Genomic DNA, 18389 nt, shown 5'->3' on the forward strand with positions numbered 1-18389 from the left:
ATAGAACAAAGAAGGAAAATAGCAGACAACGCTTTGGAGACAGCTCTGAGAACCCTGGAGCCCAAGCTCTCCCCAAAACAGGCTCTGTGATTTCCATGTATTGTATCAGGCAAAACAGTGCTGTGAAAAGACACACCAGGACCAGAAGGATCTTCTTGCTTTATAGACCTTTGTTGTTTCCAAACCATTAATAATAAATAACACGAACCTAGGTAGACCAAGAAGAGAAGAGATATTACTGGAACAATTACCTTGGAACACAAGAAATGATGGGTAGGGGCTGCCCGTGGCCGAGTGGTTAAGTTCGTGTGCTCCTTCTCAGTGGCCCAGGGTTTCCCCGGTTCGGATCCTGGGTGTGGACACGGCACGGCTCATCAGGCCACGTTGAGGCGGCGTCCCACATGCCACAACTAGAAAGGACCCACAACTAAAAATACACAGCTATGTACTGGGGGGATTTGGGGACAAAAAGCAAAAAAAAAAAAAAAAGAAAAAAAGAGGTGTACATAGGTAATGTGCTGTTTTGTGAAGAGTTGAGTTATTGACTGTCAGTAAAATGTGCATTTCAAACAACTCGTCTGAAACATTCTGGCACAGACGTACAAGTTTTTGAAATAACTGTTCCAAATTGTGGGTACAATTTACAACCAATTTTTTCCTTTAATGTATATTATCTGAATGCATTATCAAACCTCTAATAATCTCTGCTCCTTACCCTTTAGTCTGGGTCATAAGCACCGAACTTAACTAAGTAATCCAGGAAAGAGTCTGTAGCCACACAATATATATGAACTTGAACTTTTAAGAAGTTAAATTTGATTGCCATACAAACTCAATAGAGAAACACTTTAAAGTCACTGCTTCTTTATGTAATAATAATGAGCTGATACAATACCTTTCATCTAGGACCTCGAGTGCTTTAGTAATAATGTAATAGCAGCCCAGGAGGTAAGTGGGAGCCAACTGACATCATCCTGAGTCCAAAAGCACTGAGTAATTTGTTGGAAAATCAAACTGGCACCTGCAGGACGCATTCCCAAGAATCCAGTTTCCACTGAGTTTCAGACCTGGAAGATGTACATCGTGTCATGAGATTGAGGCCCTTCTCCATCCCCTGCGTCCAAGGGGAGGGAGGGACCCAGTAATGGGCATTGTTAACAAGCACCTCCTCTTCCCTCTAGGTGACCCTGAGGTCCGGACCACGCTATTAGAAATCCTGATCCAGATCTTAAGGCCATCCAATCCGAATTCCTTTTTACAAAGAGTCCACAAAGGTTCAATGACTGGATCAAGATCTCGTAGCTAATTTGCAGACACGCTGTTTTACCCCGACTTCCAACACCCAGGAGTCCAAGAATGTTAGAGAAATTTCTCCCTGAAATCTGCCAGAAAAGCTTTTTTGAGGGAGTGTGTGACATTTCCTCCATCCCCCGCCCCCGGTCGTTTACCTGCATTCTAGTTAGCATCTTCCTCAGACCATCTCAGAGGTTCCAAAGCACCGAAGGAAAGTTGCCCGCCCTGGGCTGCCGCGGGGCCTGCGTGGGGAGGCGGGCTGCTCCGCCCCCGGCGCTCGCGGGCGGGCTCGACAGTGGCCGCCGAGCGGCGAGCGCGGGACTCGGCGGCGGGCGGCGGGCGGGGAAGGCGCGGGGCGTGGTTTGCAGCTTTCCGAGCGCCAAGGAGCGGAGCGCGCTCTGCTGCGCCCTGTGCCTTCGGCTGGACCGAAAAAGCGAGCGGGAGAACGAGCAGAGGGCGCGATCGCGGGAGCAAGGCAAGCCGGGCGCCGACCTGGGCCGGCCCCGGCCTGCGCCCTCGCCCCTCGCCGGGCTGGCCGCGGGTGAGCGCGGCCGCGGGGCCCCAGCACCCCAGTGCGCCCCGGAGAGAGCGGGCTGGGGCGGGGAGGTGGGGGCGGGAGAGAGGGACGGGGGCGAGGGCGAGGGAGGGAAAGGTCCCCGAGCCGGGGCGGGGGCGGCGGGAGAAGGGGACCGACCTGAGGCTGGGGTCCGAGCCCGGCCACGGGAAACTTTGCCCGGGTGGGGAGAGCGGGGTGCGTGGAGGGCGCCACAAACTTGTCAGCGGGCGGGGCGCTCCGGGGATTGGAGCGAGCGCCAGCGGGTGGCGTTTGTCTCTCCGGCTTCTTTGTGTCACCTCCGGGCCCCAGCCTGCTGGTTCGCCGGGCTGGGAAAGGGGCTGCGCGGGGGCTCGGCCCTGATCCCCCCGCCGCCCCCGCGGGCCCAGGCCCCGGCGCTCGGGGTCTGCTGATTGTTTTCTGTCCTCGCGTCACGCCTGGGCGGGAAAGATTTTGAACGCCGCGTGAGACAGAAGGCGGAGAGCCGTGGCGCGGAGATCACCGAGTCGTGGGCGGCGCGGGGCTCGCCCCGGGTCCCCGAGACCCCGCGGGCCGGGGCGCACCGGGGCTGGAGAGGGCGCGGGGACCCACCGGCCCGGGCACTCGGGGAACCGCGGCGGGCGCGGCAGCCAAGCGCCTCCGCGGTGGGGCCGCTCGGACGCTCGGATTATAATTCCATTTTGATTGCTTGGGGTCTTTGTTGTCTGAAATTGCCTTGAGGGTCTGACGGTAGCACCTTCTCCTTCTTAGGTGATTTTTCTTCTATTAAAATAAAGCGGGGACTGGGGCACTTGTGTGGAATCAGTGCTGCTCAAAACAACATTAGCCACCTTATTCGATGGAGGTTGAGAAGTCCTCTGTAACATTTGCCTTTGTGGGCGCCTGTTATTTCCGAAAGTTATTATTTCCCCTCCCCTAGTGGAAGGGAGCGTCTGAGCCAGATGCCGGCGGGCACGATTGTGTACAAGCACCGGCAAGTCTGAGCCGAACTGGAGGTTCTTTCTAGCCGCTCAATGCTTTTGCATCAGTTTTTTTTTCTTTTTTTAAAGTTTGATTTCAAGCAACTTTGTCTGCTTTTCTAGAAGTTCCCACAGCTCCGAAGTCCTCCTTTGCAGATAGAATGTGACCGTGCTAGGATGGCTGCGACCACTTTTAGGGGTGGGGTTTGCAGTGAAACGCCTGAACCACACCTGGCCCTCTCACCGCCCGGGGCCCTGCCCCTGAGACATTGTAAACATCAAGGGAGAGTGTTCACCTTTTATGAGATGGGACATTTGGTGTGTTTTTATACTTGGATGCATGACTCTTTCTTTAGTTTTCTTTCTGGAAAACTCTCTTGAGACTCCCAAGGGCTCTTCCTGAAATAATCATTGAACTGCCTTAGCCTCGCCATTACGCCTCCCGCCCCGCCCTCCCCCAAGCACCCCTAGGGAGAAGGGAACAGGTATAATCTTCAAGTTTTTTCTTGGTGAAGACTCTGGAGATGTCAAAAGTAAAAAGTGGGAGTTCTTAGTTCTTTGTCCACATGTTTAAGTTAATGAGTTTTATGTGAGTTCAGCAAAAATCAAAATCAAACCAGTTTGGATTCAGCTCAGCCTTGTACATTAAAAATATTTTAAAAACATATCACGTGAATGAATTTCCCCGGGTAGAAATTTTACAAGCATTTCAGTGCATTAGCGCTAACTGTGTTTGCAGGGTATCGCAGGACGTTTAGAGAACTGAGTCACAATGAGGTTATTCTAGGTAGTGGGGTTCTCAGTAGTGTAACCTGAGAGTTTAATGTAAAGCTTAAAAACAGAATCAGTCAGGTCTTAATAAGTAAGGGAAAGGGTGAAAAGCAATGGATTCACTTGTTATGCATCATATGTTTTAAATATAGGTTTACAATAATTTCACAAAATTATTCATTCCTTAGTTTACTCACACAAGCTCTTACCTTATGCCAGCCACTGTGCTGGACTCTGGGGTTCCAAATAATAGTAGTTACCATGCATAGAATGCTTATTTTGTATCAGTAAATACTTTACACGGATTACTACATTCATCTAGTAAGTACTTAGTGAGTGCCTGCAACGTGTTGTGCTAGGTGCTGGAGTTGTCACATAACTGTGCACAGGACAGCTAGGGTTCCCGCCCTTGTCTGGTGGGGAAGATAGGCAGAGCGTAAAAAACATTACCAAACGCATCACAGGTTTTGGAATCAGATCACCTCACTCTGTTCCAAACCCTCCGATGGCTTCCCATCTCCCTCTGGGTGAAAGGCGAAGAGCTGACAGTGGTCCCCAGGACTTAGCCCCGTGGTCCTCCTCACTCCCAATCCTGTCACCTTTTTCATTACCTGCCGCTCTTCTTACTCAGACTTCTACAGCCAAACTAGCTTCCTTGCTGTGTGAGGGCCTTTGGACTTGCTGTTTCCTCTGCCTGGAGTGCCCCTCGCCCAGCCCCCATATCTGTAAGGTTCTCTCCCTGACCGCCTTCACGTCTTTGCTCAGTGTTAATTCTGAGTGAGCCTTCACGAAACCGCAGATTTAAGCTCACAACCACCCTTGCAACTCCCATTCCCCCTTTCACAATGTATTTTTTTTTCTCCGTAGCACTTATGACCATCTGACTAACACGTTCTACATTTTACGCATTTGTGGTCTGTCTTCCCCGACTCGAATGTACACTCCATCGGAGCTGTTGTATTCACTGTTGTGTCCTCAGAATCTGGAACGGTGCCTGGCATACAGCAGGTCCTCACGAAGTTTGTTGAGTGAATGTTGTTGGATGGAGAGGGGAACAACAGGATGCTGAGACATAGAATAACCAGGGGCCCTGTGTGAATATAAGAAGGCTTCTCTCTGGATCCAGGGGACATGTAAGCTGAGGCTTTGATAGGAAGGAGCCAGCCCTGTTGTTGTGGGGTAGGAGGTTGTGGAGAAGAGAGAGGCGTAGAAAATCAGCAGAGGAGACAGCATGCGCAAAGGCCTTGAGCCAGGAAAGAGCTGGTGGTGTGTGGGTTCACTGGAACTCAGAGAAGGTCGTTGTGGCTGAGCACTGTCAGCTCGAGGGAGAGAAGTAAATGAAGATAGAGTGGTAATCAGGTGTCAGAGCATGCAGGCCATGGTGTGGATAGATTCACACTGAATCCTCATGTATACCTGTTAGCCCTGTTTTATAGTTTATAAAACTGGGCATCAGGGAGATTAAGTAACTTTCTGAGGTTACGCAGTAGGTGAATGGCACAGCCTAGGATGGGAAGCCAGGCTCTCAGAGTCCAAAACACTGATATTTGACCACCATGCCAACATCGAAAGACAGTCCCTGTGCTGATGGAGCTGTTTGTGTCCTGGGAAGACACGCCATTGCTGTGGCAGTGCCAGAAAAGATCCATCCCTGGGGGGGTATGGGGGGAGGGGGCCCTAATTCTGCCTGGGAATGGGGCAGACCACTCTGGAAAGAACTAAATCGTTTTTCCTTTTTTTTATTATTATGAAAGATTTCAGATTAGCTATATCTTAATTAAGAAATAATGTTAATATTAAATGCAGTAACCTTGAGGGCTTCACTGTTAGCTTTTTTTTCTTGCTTTCACATCTACCAATGACCTGTGTCATATGCCTCCTTTCCTACTTTCACCAAATACAGGATTGTGTCTGAATAATGTAAAATCGCTTATGTTTAAAGCCTGTAATTCTTCGAGAAATCACAGGTTCTATTCTTCTTTTTTGATTGTTGTTATCTTAAATTGTCCATACTTTCTGGTTTTGTGTGATAATCTTTAAAACAACTCTATTGAGTAATTCACACATAGTAAGCTGTACATATTTAGAGTGTAAAGTTTGCTAAGTTTTTGGCTTGTGTATAGACCTGTGAAACCGTCGCTCTCTGGCCCCTCCCTCCACCCTGCATCCTCCTCCTCCAGACAACCAGTGATGGCTCTGACCCTGTGGATTAGTTTGTGTTTTTAGAACTTTAGATAAATGGAATAATACAGTATGTTCTCTTGTTTGTTTGGCTTCTTTCACTTAGTATAATTATTTTGAGATCCATCCATGTTGTGTGTATCAGCAGTCAATTCCTTTTTCTTGCTGAGTGGTGTTCCATTGTATGGATATACCCCAGTTCATTTATCCATTCACCTATTGGTAGACATTTGGGTTTTTTCCGGATTTTAGCTATTAAAAATAAAGCTGCTTTGAACACTATGTACAGTCTTTGCTTAGACGTCTGCTTTCGTTTCCCCTGGATAAATGTCTAGGAGTAGAATGGCTAGATCTTATGGTAGGTATGTGTTTAGTTTTTTAAGAAACTACCATACTTTGCTAGAGTGTTTATATCATTTTATATTTCCAAACTAGTGTATGAGAGTTCCAGTTGCTCTGCATCCTTGCCAACACTTGGTATGGTCAAGCTTTTCATAGCCATTCTACTAGATGTGTAGTGGTATCTCATTGTGGTTTTAATTTGCATTTCCCTGATGACTAATGATGTGCTTATTTACCATTCACATATCTTCTTTGTTGAAATTTCTTTTTACATTTTTTATTGGGTTGGCTGCTTCCTTATTATTGAGGGTTTTTTTTTTTTGAGGAAGATTAGTCCTGGGCTAACATCCACTGCCAGTCCTCCTCTTTTTGCTGAGGAAGACTGGCCCTGAGCTAACATCTGTGCCCATCTTCCTTTACTTTATATGTGGGATGCCTGCCACAGCATGGCTTGATAAGCGGTGGATAGGTCTGCACTTGGGATCTGCACTGGCAAACCCTGGGCTGCTAAAGCAGAGCGTGTGAACCTAACCACTGTGTAACCCGGCCAGCTCCCCTTATTGAGTTTTGAGAGTTCTTTATATATTCTGCATACAAATCCTGTATCAGATACATGATTTGCACATATTTACTTTCGATCTGTTGCTTGTCTTACATTCTCTTAACAGTATCTTTGAAGATCAGAAGTTTTAAATTTTAATGATGTTCAATTTATCAATTTATTTTTTCATGGAGTATATTTTGGTGTTGAACCCAAGACGTCTTTGCCTAACTCAAGGTCACAAAGATATTTTCCCTAAGGGTTATAACACTGTAGGAAACCTCTATAATAGAGTGTAAAACAATAAAGTTTTTTTATTTTACATTTAGGTCCATCTACTTTGAGTTACGTTTTGTTTATGGTGTGAAGTATGGGTTGAAGTTCATCCTACTGCCACTGGGAACACTTGGCAATTTCTGGAGATGAGATAATACCTGGAAACAATGTGTCTTGGGTGGGGGGCATTGGCATCTAGTGGGTCAAGGCCAAGAATGCTGCTAAAGATCCTACAATGAACAGGAGAGATCCTCTCAACAAAGAATTTTTCACACAAAATGTCAGTTGTGCCAAGGTTGAGAAACCCTAGGCTAGAGGTTTATCAATTTTATTGACCTTCTCAATGAACCAGCTATTTGTTTCATTGATATTCTCTCTTGTTTTTCTATTTTCTTTTTAACTGATTTTCACTCTGATCCTTATTATTATTTTCTTTCTTCTACTTCCTTTGGGTTTAATTTGCTTTTCTTTTTCTTTTTCTTTTTTTTTGCTGAGGAAGATTCACCCTGAGCTAGCATCTGTGCCAATCTTCCTCTTTTGTATGTGGGTTGCTGCTGCAGCATGGCCACTGATGAGTGGTATAAGTCTGTGCCCAGGAACTGAATTCAGGCCACCAAAGTGGAGTGTGTTGAACTTAACCACTAGGCCACGGGGCTGGCCCCTTAATTTGCTTTTCTTATTCTAGTTCCTTTAGGTCATTGATTTGTAACCTTTTTCTTTTCTGATATAGGTGTTTTGTCCTGTAAATTTCCTCTTAAGTTTTGCTTTAGTGACATGTTACGAATTTTGATATGATGTGATTTCATTTTTATTCAGTTCAAGATCCTTTTTTTTTTTTTTTTTTGGTGAGGAAGATTGGCCCTGAGCTAACATCTGTTTCCAATCTTCCTCTTTTTGTTTGAGGAAGATGCTTGCTGAACTAACATCTGTGCCAGTCTTCCTTTATTTTATGTGAGATGCCATCACAGCATGGCTTGATGAGTGGTGTGTAGGGCCACACCTGGGATCCGAACCTGTGAACCCTGGGCTGCCAAACAGAGCATGTGAACTTAACCACTATGCCACCGGGCTGGCCCCAAGATACTTTTTAATTTTCCTTTTGATTTATTCTTTGACCCTGGGTTACCTAGAAGTACATTATTTAGTTTGCAGATATTTGTGGACTTTCCAGAGATCTTTCTGTTTTTGGTTTCTAGTTTAATTCCGTTGTTGCCAAAGAGCAACTTTGTATGACTTGAATCCTTTTACATTTACTGAGAGTTATTTTATGGCTCAGAATATAATTTATTTTGGTGAATGTGTTCTGTGCATTTGAAAAGATTGCGTATTCTCATTACACCGTGTCAAAGGAACATACCATCAACATGACATCACTATGCATGTTAACCTTGATCACCTGGCTGAGGTAGAGTTTGTCAGGCTTCTTCTCTGTAAAGTTGCTCTTTTCCTTCTGTACTGTACTTTTGGGGAAGGAAGTCTCTATGTGCAGCTCACACTTAAGGAATGGAGAGTTATGCTCCACCTCCTTGAAGGATATTGCTTTTTTATACAATGTGACAGTCTTTGCCTTTCAATTGGGGTGTTTAGACCATTTATATTTAAAGTGATTATTGATTTGGTTAGGTTTACATCTATAATCTTGCTATTTGTTTTCTGTTTTTTCTCATCTGTTCTTTGTTTCCTTTTTCCTCTTTTCCTGCCTGCATTTGGATTAATTGAATTTTGTTCGTTTGCTTGTTTTTGAGGGAGATTAGCCCTGAGCTAACATCTGCAGCCAATCCTCCTCTTTTTGCTGAGGAAGACTGGCCCTGAGCTCACATCCATGCCCATCTTCCTCTACTTTATACGTGGGACACCTGCCACAGCATGGATTGCCAAGCGTTGCCGTGTCTACACCCGGGATCTGAACCTGCGAATCCCGGGCTGCTGAAGCGGAACGTGCAAACTTAACTGCTGTGCCACCAGGCTCGCCCCCAATTTTTTTTTTAAAGATTTTATTTTTCCTTTTTCTCTCCAAAGCCTCCCAGTACACAGTTGTGTATTTTTCTTTTACTTTATTTATTTTTTATTTTTCATTTTTATTATTTATTTATTTATTTCCACGGAAGATTAGCCCTGAGCTAACTGCTGCCAATCCTCCTCTTTTCGCTGAGGAAGACTGGCCCTGAGCTCACATCCATGCCCACCTTCCTCTACTTTATATGTGGGACACCTACCACAGCATGGCGTGCCAAGCAGTGCCATGTCCACACCCAGGACCGAACCAGCGAACCCCAGGCTGCCGAGCAGTGGAATGTGCGAACTTAACCACTGCGCCACTGGGCTGGCCCCAGCTCTTGTTCTTTATTTTGTTATTTTAGTGGTTGCTTTAGGGTTTATGGTATACATCTTTAACTTCGCACAGTTTACGTTCAAGTTTAATATTGTACCGTTTCATGGATGGTATGCAAACTTTGTAATTGTGTATTTCCATTTCTTTCCTCTTGACCTTTGTTTTATTGTGAGACATTTTACTTTCTTTTGTTATAAACACCACACTGCATTATTATTTTTGCTTGAGGAGTTAATTATTTTTTAAAAGGATCTAAGTAATGTGAAAAAGTATATATTTACCCATGCAGTTACACTTGTTATATTCTTTATTTTACTATTGTTAAATGAAAATAAAGAAATCATACATACTGAGGTTATTGGATTCACATGTATAAATATATATTCTAACTTCACAAGTTAGAGTAAAACTTAAAGAAGTAGTGAAATTCAGAAATCAGAGCATAGTTCATTTTCTTAAACTAAATCCACTGACTTGTCATTGAGCAGATCCTTGCTGTGATAGAAAGATTCGTCAGGATGCTGTGGGCATTACAACGTCCAGAACTCCTGGACTTGGAGAACTCTGCAGACAGATGCTGCTGAGTGTGATGTGCTGCTTTTCTTGCCCTTGGGAGGCATTAGGAGGAGGAGGTGGATGGGGCAAAGGAATCGGTCTGCCCGTGTTGGCATTTACCAGGCTCTGAGAAACTTTGAGAGATGAGTTTGAATGCATTTCTTTCTTTTGATGATGTGTGAGATGAAAATACTCTGTTCTAGCTCCTCAGGTCAAAGTGACACATCTGACAAAAGTGAGCCTCCAGCTTCTGCTTGTCGATGCCCATATTTGATCGAAAACTCCAGTCTGAGACACAGTTCTTGGATCTCTCTAGAATTGGACATCCACTTGTTGCTCTGGTTCCAGCTGCCTTTTAGTCTTCCTGTAGGTACGGCCAGTGTTCGCAGTTTGTCATCAGCGAGCAGCTCCCTCCTCACCATCTGGGTGTGTAAATCCACTCCTATTCTGAATGTTAATACATTGACAAATACTCAACTATAAATGAGTGGAAAAATTCAATTCATTCAACACATGAATTTATTTTGTAAACATTTGCTGAATCTGGACTCTGGCATGTTGGTGAAAATTTATGTCCGTTGCCCTGTGAGAGCCAACTGTCTAATAGGAGAAAGGCCCACAGGCAGAGGAGCATGCACTCCAGTGTGGTAATTGATGATCATTACAGTGAGACATGAACAGGGCAACACAGAGGAAGCTTAGAGCAGTGCTTCTGCAAGTGTGGTCCAGGCACCAGCAGCATCAGACCTACTGAATCAGAGACCTTGAGGGTGGGGCCCAGCATCTGTTCAACAAGCCTTGCAGGTGATCCTGACATGCTCAAGATTGTGAACTACTGGCTGTAGAGGAGTAGGTGATCTCTGAGATTTTTCTTCCAGCTCCTAAATTCTATGAGGATGGTTTAGAAATCTGATTTTTATCCTGTTGACTTTAAGGGCGGTGTTGGCACTAATGAAGTGTCACATAAAACATTAATTGCGCTGTGGGTAAAACAGAAATTCAAAATAGTCAAGTTATGCTAGACACTAGAGCAAGTGTAAATTAGGTTTTAAAAAACTTTGTTATGAAAAATTTCAAATGTATTCAAAAGGAAAGATAATAGTAAAATGAACCCCTGTATAAACATGACCCAGTGTCAATAATTATCAAATCCTGCCAATCTGGTTTTACCTTACCCTCACCTATCCCCCCATGCTGGATTATTTTGGAGCACATTCCACACATATCATTTCACCCATAAATAAATTTGAAATTATTTGAGCTATTAAGATGCTAGAGATGAATTTGAAACTGAATCACATATAGTCATTTCATGGTTACACATTAAATTATAGATAAAGTTTATCTAGAATTCAGTTATACAAAAAAATGAATGAGGGGGTTGGCCTGGCGGCATAGTGGTTGGGTTTGCATGCTCCACTTCGGCAGGCTAGGGTTCACAGGTTTGGATCCTAGGCATAGACCTACACATCATGCCGTGCTGTGGCAGTGTCCCACATGCAAAATAGGGGAAGATTGCCACGGATATTAGCTCAGGGCCAATCTTCCTCACCAAAAAAAAAAAAAAAAAGAAAGAAAGAAAGAAAAAGAAAGAAAAAAGATAAGTGAAGCAAAACAGTAGTGTAGACACATGTACATATATTCCTATCAACATAAAATTCATTAAAATTAAATATACTGGTTACAAGAGCTTATACATTTTATCAAAATATTTTATGTACCCTCATCATCATGATAACAATATATGCAATTTACTTATATTTAATATTCCAGAATAGGAAGAAAGAATATATGCTCATGTGCTGCCAAAGTTGAAATATTATACTTGAAGGGGAAATTTCAATTTGAAAGGCAGGTTTTTGGGACTGGAGGTATTATAAGAAGGTTTTGCCAATTTCTAGGCAAATTTTTAATATATTTAAGTTAAAAATTTTCCTTACTCATTTCAGCAGTTATGTTGTCTCCTTTGGAAAGAAAAGGTATTCAAATTTAGGGATGGACCCTCACCCATTTCCAGTGGCCTTGACAGACCACAGGCTTCTGTGATTTGGTTTTGGGGATGGAGAAGGTCCTTGGCTCAAAGGATGGAATGCTGTCTGGAATTCCACCAGTTAATTTAATTGAACTTCCTCCCAGGTTGCTTTGATCTGTTTTTAAACTACAGATGGCCCAGAAAAAAATTAAGAATGAACAATATATGTTTTTTAAAAAATTGTCTCGTTTGATGTGCCGCACACAGTCATTTCATCAGACTTAGTGACAACCTCTGTAGAGCTCAGGCTGAGATAGTTTGTGTTTGGAGAGGGGGCAGGATTAATCCACAGACGCACTGCTGTTTTCTCCCACTTTGGCTTTGGAGTACAAGTTGTGATATCTTGAGGAAAAGCCAGTTGCATTAGGACTAAGATCTTCCTGTTTGGCTGCTTCTGTGTGATACATTAATTAGTGGGTCATACCATAGGAGTTAGCTAGTTTTCATTTAAAAATGCTAATTGGGCTGGCCGGGTTGCACAGTGGTTAAGTGCGCACATTCAGATTTGGCGGCTCGGGGTTCGCCAGTTCGGATCCCGGGTGTGGACATGGCACCGCTTGGCAAGCCATGCTGTGGCAGGTGTCCCACATATAAAGTAGAGGAAGATGGGCATGGATGTTAGCTCAGGGCCAGTCTTCCTCAGCAAAATGAGGAGGATTGGCGGCAGATGTTAGCTCAGGGCTAATCCTCCTCCTCAAAAAAAAAAATGCTAATTACTCAGAAGTAATTTTTTCTTAAGTGTAAATTGCAACAAAATAAATAAAGTTTTTCAAGACTGTTCCCCCAGCCTCCAAAACAAAAACAGAAACAAAACCCCAACAACTCAAATGCATCTGAGCTCTTAGTACTATGGCAGGTTAGAGCCAATGCATGATGGGATTGGTTGATAGAATTTTAGTACAAAAATTTGAGTTAGTGATTCAGAAAGAATAAAATAAAAAAAGGAATGCCTGTTATAAATTCTGTTTATAAGAGAGTTAAAGGTGTGTTTTATTCTTCACACTTGTATGTTGACAAAGAAAATAGATTACTAGTGTTCTCTTGTGTGAATATCCTTTGTAGTCACTCATTTGATGCCGATGAGTAAGAATTTGTCATCTGTCAATAGACCTTCATTCAAATGAAAGCCTGTTACCTTTGTAGTCTGCGTACTTTTTTCATTATAGGCAGCTTCAACTCAAGTGGGTAATAATTAATTTTATAAATAGTGTTTAGTCCAGAACTGATTCTATTTCCTTCTGAGCTGGATGAAAAGAAACTCCCGAATGCGGTTTGTAACCACAGGTCGATGATTTGGTTAGAAGACTGTTGGCGCTGGTGTCTGAGAACTGGAAGGTAAGCTTGCTCCTTTTGTGAGTCATCGTGTTGTCTCACATGGCTGTGTGTTTTCTTAGCAACTGCTGCTGCTTTCCGGTTTGACCAGGGAAAGTATGTTTTGAAATGACCCAACACATTCTTTCAGGTTATATATGCCTGTTGAACCTTATATACTTACCATTAATGTGTGTTTCATAGAGAAGGAAAGATTTAGTTCTCTTCTTATGCCTACCTTCCAAATCATTTTTTTTTCTGATCCGTTTTTCAGGGGGTTAAGGGTAGGGTAGGGAAGGAGAAAAATAAGTGGGAGACTGTGGATCTGTTTGTTTGTGACCCTGGACTAGAGCAGAACCAAAATGGCCTCCGTGTGCTGATAGGATAAAATCTAATGTACTGGGGTCTCGATCTTGAGTAATACTCCCATGTCCGTAAGGACTAAAGGAACAAGTGAGTTTGAGAAATGTCTGTGGTGTAGTGCACTGGTTAAGAGCACAGCTTCTGAAGTCAGACTGACCTCGGTTCAAATCCTGGCTTTGCCATGTACTAGCTGTATCGCTTTGGGTAAATTCCATAACTGCTCTGAGGAGAGTTTCCTCATCTGTAAAGCAGAGGCCAAAACATGACCTACCTTAAAGGAGTGTTATGAATATTACTGAGATAATACACATAGCAGACACTACAGTACCTATAGTGGAACCCTATAGAGCACATAGTAATAAGGGCTAGTTATTACATTCCGTTCAAGCGTGCAGTGAACAAGGGGCGAAGTGATAGGTGTTTAGGGGGCAATCAGAAATGGATCAGACGTGACCCCTTTCTTCAGGAATGGGAGGAGATAGGCTTGTACACAAATCACTCTAGTATGATCCAGAATGAAAAAAGTGCCAACTGAAGTGCAGGCAACGTGCTGTGGGGGCATAAAGTAAGTGGTAATTAATACCAGCCTTGGGGAAGGTAGGGCTAGTTTTGTAAAACGTTGACATTTGAGCTGGCTGTACAGCTGGGTCTAAAATGTGGAGCAGGGCTTTCGTGGGTGGGGAATGGAGGAGAGTCGATTGCAGGCTCAAGAACAGCACAGACTAAAGCATGAGGGCTCACGGCAGGATGTGGCACGAGAGGTTTGGACTCATGCTCTGTGGTTAGGTCTTGGGGAGTTTTGCACGCTGAAGTGTTTGAACTGTATTTTTTTTTTAAGTTTTAAAATTTTTATTATTTATTTATTTGCGGAAGATTAGCCCTGAGCTAACATCTGCTGCCAATCCTCCTCTTTTTGCTGAGGAAGACTGGCCCTGAGCTAACATCTGTGCCCATCTTCCTCTGCTTTATACGTGGGACGCCTACCACAGCATGGCTTGCCAAGCGGTGCCATGTCCACACCCGGGATCTGAACGGGCGAACCCCGAGCCGCGGAAGCGAAATGTGCGTGCTTAACTCCTGTGCCACCAGGCTGGCCCCAGCACTTCTCACTTTTATCATTCTCTTCAAGCTCTTTGGAGCAAGAGGAGAGCCAGGGCTCGGAAGAAGGAGTGAGTAGTGAAGGCAGCAGGCTGCTCTCTGTGGCACCGTCCCTCACTTCCACACTCAGGCTCCCATGACATATTCTTTACCACGAGGACCGAACAACTCTCTCTAACTGGGTGGTTTCTCTTTGGTACCTGAAGAATGTCCAGGGGAGTTTCATTCCCAATCTTATTTCCCAGATTCCAGTATTCTTTTCCTTTTAGAGCTGCTTGAAGGTTGAAGTCCTTCAAGACTTTTTCTCTTGCTTGTGATGAAATGGACACATTTGGGTAGGAGTGGGTAAAAACTTTATAAAAGGAACCTTGTTTTATTTGAATGGAGAGAGGCAGAGAGAAGGATGTTGGTTTCCTTAATGTTATCCCCTTCATTAGAGGGTGAAATGTGTAATCCTGAGGTCAAGCTCGTGGATTCAGATCAAAATTAAGCCTGAGCATTTCTTTAAAACATTTTTGCGTTGTTACAAAAGTCCCAAAACACACACACAACATGCACACATAGTAAAAAGTAAAAGCCCTTCCTCATATTATTTTCACTTTCCATTCCTACATTCTCTGTCCCTAGAGATAATCACTGTGGACAATTGTATGTTTATCCTGTGTGAATGTTTACGAACACTTGGAACCTTGGCAGTAATTGGGCAAAGTAGCTCGAAATTGTGCTTTTTCCTTTTCACCTAGATATTTGGTATTGGTTTATTATTGAGGTTTCATAAATATGGATTCTTCATTTATGGTGTGTTCTGAAAGCTCTCTAAACATCAAATTTAGCTGAAGTTAAATGCTCCTGAATCACCTTTCAAATCAGCGACATACCTAGGGTTAGAATTTAGAGACCCTGAGCTCCTCATTTGTTGCACAACCAGTTCTGTTAATTTATTACACAAGTTTGCCAGTTAACTGCAACAGTGGGCAAAAAACATGTGTCATCTTATTTATTTGTTTTAAAGAGGAGAAAGGGCAGAGAACCAAGGTTTTAAACTAACAAAGGTCCCTTTTAGTTTGGTCACTGTGTTAATCTGTTGATTCCTTTGTATGTTGAGTGCTCAGACGACATGCGATCTGATAAATTTCTCTACAGAATCATGGGATAAGTGAGTAGATTAGATCTATTTTCCCGTTAGGAAGTTTCTTGTAAGGACATGGAGTTTGGAGCCTCCATACTTGTGTTCAAGCAAGTCTTGCCAGTAACTTGCTGAATGGTCTTGGGCAAGTTACTTAACCTCTCTGTTTCCCTAAATGAGGTCTACCTTATGGACTTCTGAGGATTAAAGAGATTGTGTATGTAAAATGTCCAGCACAAATTAAGTGCTAAATAAATATCAACTATTCTTATTACTGTTTAATCATTATCATCAAATAGAGAACTTACAATTTTGGTCACCTCTGTAAGGAGAAATGACCTGTTCTTACTTTCAAGCTATAACAAACGAGACGTCACTGATATTTCACTTTGATTGCGCTACAAATTGTCAGAAGGAATGTGCAAATATTGAGATACGCTTTTTAAACAGTTACAAATCTCAGTACCTCTCTTAGTTGGTCAGCTTCTTAACTAAGTTGGAGGAGCTTCAACCAAAGGATTATACAGGGACTGTTTTGTCTGAGTGGTCCTGCTTCTCAAGATTGTTCAATGGTTCCAGTTTTAGTTCTACTCAGGGAAATATTGTAGAATGCATAAGACATTTTTGGGTGAGTGTTCTAATTGTTCACTGATGGGGGAGAAATCAACTTAGGTGGTGTTTCTTTTTGAGGGTTTTTTCTTACATGTGTGTTGAGGACTGGGGATGGGTCAGGAATATTTCTATGGGGAGGGAAAAATATTTCTTAGAAACCTCATAACTGTAGTCTGAAATTCTATGGAAAGAAATTTAGGAATTTTGTAATCTGAGTTATTGGAAATAGGGGTCAGAAGGATTATTTATATTTTAGGAAGTTTATCTGCACAGGAAGTTACATAATTTCTGAACATTTTAATGAACTAGAAGATATACTAAAGAAAAAGTAATCTCAGAAGTAGACAGAAATAGGGTTTTTTTGAAAGCCAGACAAATTTCCTCTTTTTTTCCTTCTCCCCAAATTCCCAGTACATAGCTGTATATCCTAGTTGTAAGTCCTTCTAGTTCTTCTATGCGGGATGCTGCCGCAGCATGGCTTGATGAGCAGTGTGTAGGTCTGCACCCGGGATCCTAACCTGTGAGCCTGGGGCCACCAAAGTGGAGCCTGTGAACTTAACCACTCGGCCACAGGGCCAGCCCCCAGACAAATTTCTAATGGAGTCACTGCACATGTTGTAAGTAACAACACAGATAATTTAGTATACACAGAAGTGCATTCTGTTCTTTCCCTGAGATGATGTGACCTCATTATCAGACCTTAAAATGGTGCCCACAGCATTGGCAAATATGTATCTTTAGGGAAAACTCAGAAACAAAGAATTCTGGTTGTTTCTCTTCAGGTCAGAAACTTCTGTCATGTTTAGAAATGAAATGGAAACTAGTTTGCAAGCTCTCTAGCCAGTCACAAGGGAAGCAAGGCGAAGGGATGCTTTCACAGCTTGAAGTTCTGCTATTTTGGAAATCAAATCTGTTTTTCAGAGACGCTCTCTATTTCCAGAGTTGCTTGAGTCAACAGCTTTTTAACAAATGAATACCTGTTCAGGAGTTACACTGCTGGCTGGTACCTTGGAAAAACAGTTTCTAAATCACACCAGTTAGTTTTTCAGCTGTTTTTTTCTCATCTTCTTTCCCACTAACCGGTCAGAATGCTGAGATTGAATGGTGAGGTAAGACAGGTGTCACGTATTTAGTGAGAACTCCTCATTTATCAGTACGTTGCACATAGTGGAGGGTTCTTTGGAAGTAAAGAATTAAAGAGAAATAGAACTCAAAAAGAATAGAAAGGAGCTCTAATTTTTAAAAAGTTCCCTTATATCAATTTTCTTAAAATTGTAGTATGAAAACCATAATCTAAAGTGGTTAGCAGAAATGTCATTTTTTCTTGTCAAATCACTTTCTTATACTAATTTTATGTACCAGAATCTGTGATCTGCATATTAAAATCTACAGTGACTTAATGAGTGATCTAAGCGCTTGCTCGTTTATTTGCTTTGTGCCCTGTGCAAGTCTTGGTAAATTATTAAGTAAAGTTGGATCATAGGGAATAGAGGGGATCTCTCTTCTCTCAGACAAGTCTTGAGGGGTGAGAAGTAATGGTCTGTAAAAGAAGAGAGCAGAGATTGAGTAAGAACAATATCATTTCTAAGATACCAATTATGAATTCTAATCTTGGGTTTGTCCCAGACAGTTTTATGCTCTTGAATAGATTACTGATATTAATGGTCTCAGTTTTCCCACCTCAGGAATATCATGATTATATAAAGTAACCTGTTTTGTCTTGGATCTATTAAACTGCTCCTGTTTTTACTGATACTCATTGGTCTGATCTCCTAAACCTAGCCAGCTGGCTCTCAAAGGTCTGCCATCGTTATAAAGGCCAGCAAAGGCGAGAGTGTGGGGGGGGTTAAGGCCATTCCCATAGAATGCGTCTACCGTCCACAGCGAGTCCATTAGTCTCATCTCGTCTGTAGGATTTATACCCAACGCCCAGTGACAGTAGTGATCAGTTGTTATTAGAGTCCAGCATGTCGAATTCAATTCGGAATTTCAGAACTGAATGACACCTGAATCCTCTTATTTCCCAGTTGAGGAACCAAGATTC

General features: G+C 42.9%; 1 protein-coding gene across 7 annotated transcripts in view; it reads left to right on the top strand.

Moving 5' to 3' along the window:
• Positions 1–1565: 1565 nt before the first annotated feature.
• Positions 1566–18389, top strand: part of SYNE2 (spectrin repeat containing nuclear envelope protein 2) — a 296791-nt gene continuing 279967 nt past the window's right edge. For all 7 annotated transcript variants that reach the window (XM_070592938.1, XM_070592939.1, XM_070592940.1 and 4 more), the window contains exon 1: positions 1566–1834. The gene's annotated coding sequence lies outside the window, so the exon portion shown is untranslated. The remainder of the gene's footprint in view (positions 1835–18389) is intronic.

Source organism: Equus przewalskii, chromosome 25 (assembly GCF_037783145.1).
Source record: "Equus przewalskii isolate Varuska chromosome 25, EquPr2, whole genome shotgun sequence".
In the NCBI taxonomy this organism is placed as follows: domain Eukaryota; kingdom Metazoa; phylum Chordata; class Mammalia; order Perissodactyla; family Equidae; genus Equus; species Equus przewalskii.